The sequence below is a fragment of the Ictalurus punctatus genome, chromosome 9 (genome assembly GCF_001660625.3).
Source record: "Ictalurus punctatus breed USDA103 chromosome 9, Coco_2.0, whole genome shotgun sequence".
NCBI classification, from domain to species: Eukaryota; Metazoa; Chordata; class Actinopteri; order Siluriformes; family Ictaluridae; genus Ictalurus; species Ictalurus punctatus.
In genome coordinates, this window is record NC_030424.2 from 26,529,527 (window position 1) to 26,535,000 (window position 5,474).

The window sequence follows — 5,474 nt, forward strand, 5'->3', positions numbered from 1 at the left end:
TTTAATATTATGATGTTAATATTTATTTTCTTACAGCAATAATCATGGGTTATAGATTGTAATACATTTGTTTTTGTATTAGAGATATGATTAATACAACAACAACAACAACAACAACAACAAAAACCCTTTGCCTGTCATGATGAGCGGTAGCCACTATAGGGAGCTGTTTATTCCTAAAGTGCTCCTGTGAAGAATCCACTCCTCATTGTTGTTTGTATTGTTTTCAAGTTCACCTCTTGGAATAGGCCACTACTATTTATAGGAGCTAATATAAATAGATACAGCAACAGTTTGGATTGGCTTGATTTTATGTTTATTTGATAGTGACCGCAAACACCATGCATATCTCTGGCATGAAACAATCACTTTCACATGCATGTACGTATTAGGCTCGTATTCTTATTGGATAACTTCCAATTTATGTTCACAAATCAGGACCTGACATACTTTGTATGTATATATATATATAAAATATATAGTATATAGTGTATGTGTATATATATATATATATATATGTGTGTGTGTGTGTGTGTGTGTGTATATATATATATATATATATATATATATATATATATATATATATATATATATATATATATATATATATATAATTATTTTTAAGAAAGAAATTTCTGTGTAATTTTCATGCACTTTACGAACAATGATTATAAACAGATCCCTTTTATTTATTTTTTTGAGTCTAAGCATTTGCAGGAACACTCAGTCAAACCGGGGTGCAAAGCCAAAGTCGGCCTCCTGACCTGACATCATGATAATATATGCAAATAGTCAGGCAGGACCGGCCTGAACAAGCTGAGGCTGGCCAAATCCTGAATGCGGCGCTCCACCTCACACTCTCTTTCTCAACCTCTCTCTCACTCACTCTCTCTCTCTCTCTCTCTCAGGTGACTCTCTCCAGGACCGATGATGGCTTTTGTAGTTCTCACTTTCTGACTAAGTTTCTATTTTGGCTTGACTTTCCATTTCCTCTCAGATATAACCTATTACAGGTATTTCAATCGGTGTTGTTGAACAACTCCAGAGTGTAAACAGTAATTACTCCAGAGATACTGTAAACTATCCAGATACTGTGCCTGCTAGTTTAGTTTCCTTTATTTCAAGGTCCTTTTCAAAGTACATTATGTGGTTTTATAGATGACAATCTATAAAGATGGCAAGCTGAGGATGCCTTTTTTTTAATCACATTTGTTAAAACATTTAAGATAATAATAGTAGAAGCATTTGGGGCGTCTTTAATTGTGTCAAGACATAATTCATCGATTTATACCAACCGCAGTTGGTAAAATCTCTCGGATAAGATATCCTCATTTGGCTTAACACACTGGCTAAGTTATCTACTTATGATCTCCTCTTTGCTGTCTGATGCAAACATGTGAGTATATGAGTAAACACAACATTCAATGTGAACTGTTAACCAGAATTGTCACTTCAAGCAAGTTTATTTCTTGATCACACACGGATTGTGTAACACAACAAACATTTCACAGTAATGGTTGTTTCCTAAGAAGCGCACATAATACAACACAATGTGGGGTTGCAGCTGTACTATATCACCATGTGCCCTCCGAACTCACTTTACCCTGACCTCCAGTCCCCTGGAAAGGAACACGGCGTGCTTGGTTTGCCCAAAAACACAAATAAAGGGCTGCAAAACTCCACTAACTATGCTGTCCCAACTCTCCACTAACACATAGCTCTATTGTGTCAGTGTTCTTTTGGCTTTTTAGACAATCTCGCTGAAAAGAATCAAAAAAAAAAAAAAAGCAACACATGATGTCAGATGTTGGAGTGAAATTTCTGGTGAGCTTTGGGAATCAACATGGTGCTGAAGAACTGAAACCCCCACCATTGTTTTTTTTTTTTTTTTTACGTTTACAGCTTCACAATTTTTAGGTTCATAATATGATAGAACACATAAAATAGCCTACGTTAAGATTCAAGATCATATCGTCGCAATAATCAGTAAAGGCCCATTTAAACGCTAGTCTTGAATAAATTTGACAGTGTGTCCAGTGTAAATGAAATCTACGTATATCTCGCCTGGGATCATTCTAAAGATTTCTGTGAACAGAAGAATAACAAAAGACTTGCAGAGTCCACACCCATTTACGCTATTTGATTTTCTCAGAAAAAGACCTTTTTCAGTTCCTAGAAAGCAGAGTACCCTCTGGCACTGCTATTGACCTGCAGATTTCTTCAGGTACTCTTGACATTGACTTTGCCCACTGAAAAGGTAAACATTAAAGCCCGGTCCAGGCCTAATTTCTGTGATTACGCACAATCATGGGGAAACTGCTGGAAGGGGGTTGCAACAAGACCCTGATATATATTATATATGATCAGATATATAGTGAGACTGTAAGAACATATCAGTGAACTCAAGATGTAGAGTTAAGAGGATGCATGTGCAATGATAAAGTTCATGTCTAGCACATGCACGGGGTCCTATGTGCAAGATCACTTTTACACGTGGTGCATAAGAAAAATAAACCACAGAAGCCTATATAATCTTATCCTTTGTTCTGTTGCTGCACTATAGTTTTTTTTTCTCTCTTCCTACACCAAAATCCTGTATTTTTCCATCAAGTGACGTAGAAGCGGAGTTGCACCACGTGACTCCTGTGAAGGGTGGAGAGCGAGGCAGAGCGCGCGCTAATTCACAGCTTTAGCACAAAAAAAACAAGCTTTGGCGTCATCACGTGGTCGTGTCATTCGGACTGTATCAAAGTCATACGCTTTATTATTGTAAAAAAAATTAATTAATTGCAATAAAATAACAACCACGTCAAATCCGTAGTTGTGATGCTAGTTTTATATTTCGTCGCAAGTTTACAAGCAATATTCCTCCTGATTAATCTGCCCGTGACCCGCGCGCGCCTGTCTCTGGAGCAGCCGGCCACGCCCCCTCGGTGGCGAGTGGAAAATTACCAGCATACAATCAGCCCCAAGTAGAAGCTCTGACATCCGCTAGAGAAGGATTGATAGCCCCGGTCGCCTGTGTAATTCATCTCTGCGTCCTTTTCCCCCTCTCAGACAAATCTGACATTGCTTATAAAGGCTTTTAAAAATAGTCCCGAGTCGATAGAAGTTACTCTTTAAGCTATCTAAGCGCGTCTGATTCACCGCGGCGTCCAGTTCTTTAAACAATACTAATAATAATAAGAAGAGGAGGAGAAAAATCACTTTTTTCACTTATTCATCGATTAGTACTACCATATAAAACTCCACTCTCGCTGCAGCGAGTCCGCCTGATAGCTTTTTCTCTTCGCAAAGGGCGGAGCTGTTGTCGTTGGGGGGCGCTTCGCCAAAAAAATAATAAAAAGTGCTCGAGCTTTGATTGACAGCCGCCTGCGCCTATGGGAGATCAGCGCGGGCGTCCTGACCGTCATTTGATCCAATGGCGTCGCAGGAAGGGCGTGACGTTAATCCAAACTTTTTCGCGGCGCCGACGGCTGAAAACTAAACCGAGATGGAATCTCCCAGTCTGAACCGGTTTCAACCGGTTATGAGTTTGTTGCCTGTGAGGAGAAGAAGGCACATAGGCACACTCTCACGGTCTCTCTCAGTCTCTCAGTCTGTCTCCTATAAGCGCTGCAAAGAAAAAAATAACAATAAATCATCAAGTAACAGACAAGATTTGTTGATTTGAGGTTAAGTTCTATTTCGTAAAATGACTCGGGTTGAGGATATACCTTAGCTTAGCTTAGCCGTGATTGTGTTTGCGCTGCAGTGGTCCTTATTATTAAAAAAAAAAAAAAAAAAAGAACAGTTAGCTGAAGCTAGCATAACGGTTTTTTGTTTGGTTTTTTTGTGTTTTAAACTCATCCTAGGAGCAGTGAAGGCTAGTCAGCGGGTTCTTAATTCATCCAGGCAGTCACCGTTACTGGAGCTAGCTGAGGTGACATAAGGGTGTTTATTTAGCAACTCTGGCAGAAAAAGCAGACCTTTCTTTCAAAGGCTTGGACTTTCGGTAGGTAACTGACCTGAGTGTGGGCTGAGAAAATGAATTAACTATATAACTTATACCTGTGTGTTTATGTGTAGTTTGTGTGTGTGCTCTGTCGCTTTGTGAATATATATATATATATATATATATAAGGCATTTCTTCTAGTTTGCATGTCCTACTTTTATCATTAATGAAAAAACAAACAAACAGATTCAATCCAGTTGCAGGTTTAATCACCTGGCTTGTTTGTTTGTTTGTCAGGTCGCTAATGCTACACTAACTTATATATTTAAGTTAAACTGCACACTAAGCAAACATGCAGTGCTGAAATGTCTCTTCATGACTAGTTCTATTTTGATTTGTGTTTTATTTGCTATAAAACTGAGTCAGTCTATGTTTTGTTTTGTTTTTTTCTTTTTTAATGCTTGCTTTCCGTGTGTGTATGTGTTGGGGGTGTGTGTGTGTGTATGTGTGTATGTATGTGTGTGTTGGGTGGGAGGGGTTGACCAATCCTGTACTTTGCTTGGAAACATTGCACACTTCCTATTCAAGCTTTCAGTGTTTACAATATTATATGATGAGTTATGTCAATTATTTAGTGTGAATTATTATTATTATTATTATTATTATTATTATTATTAAAATGTAATTAAAACAAACATAGCATAGAAGGAAATTTCCATTCAGACACATCATTAATATTGTAAAACGACTTAAAAGCCAGTCAAGTCGCTCTAATGATGAATGGGTACATTTTCTTTGGTGTGCTTTTTTATTATTATTGTTATTATTATGATTATTCATCCCTACTATAGATAAGCGTTGCCTTCTGCCGATGTGAACAACTCAAAAACTTTGACGTTTCTGTATGAATGAAATCTTTTTTCTTTATAGACGTGAGGGATTAAAACCAAGCCCATGCCCTCCAGAGCAAGCACAAAACGATCTCCAGTTCATATTCCTTTAGAGATCGGACCGGTTTTCACGTTTGTGTGTGTTTTGAGATTGTTACCCTGTCAGGTACGAGTCTGACGATCTGATCCAGCTTTACAGCCGTGTTTCCGACGCAGAAGGCTTACTCTCAGACAGCACGTGCGTTTCTTTGCAACCGAAATCGCCCTGCTGGCAAAAAAACGACCCATAGGACCGAATCAGAAGGAGATTAGGACTCTGACCCGGTTTGTTGAAATAGTCTCTGTGCGCCTGACAGCTCGTTGGCAAGCACGCGTCGTTGCGTCACGCCACGCTCTACTCGACGACATGCCGAGGAAAGGTTTCAGATTCGGTCGCGTGGCCACGCCTGTCCGTGACACATGTAAACAGTGAGGCGTCGACCGAAAGGGACGAACAGTTCGCACGTGTTCTCATTGAGAAAATAACCATCAGAGTCAGCATGGGCTTTAAACACGCGCACTGGAAGCTTCAAACGTCCGTGCACCGAGCAACACTTCCTGAATACATAGAGTGTCGCGATCTTTCCGTCATCCATTGAGCTATGAGTCT

The 5,474-nt window shown here is 39.2% G+C and overlaps 1 protein-coding gene across 1 annotated transcript in view; it reads left to right on the plus strand.

Moving 5' to 3' along the window:
• The first annotated feature begins 2,894 nt into the window (after positions 1-2,894).
• xpo1b (exportin 1 (CRM1 homolog, yeast) b) overlaps positions 2,895-5,474 on the plus strand; it is a 32,575-nt gene continuing 29,995 nt past the window's right edge. Inside the window, exon 1 of the mRNA XM_017476032.3 lies at positions 2,895-3,994. The gene's annotated coding sequence lies outside the window, so the exon portion shown is untranslated. The remainder of the gene's footprint in view (positions 3,995-5,474) is intronic.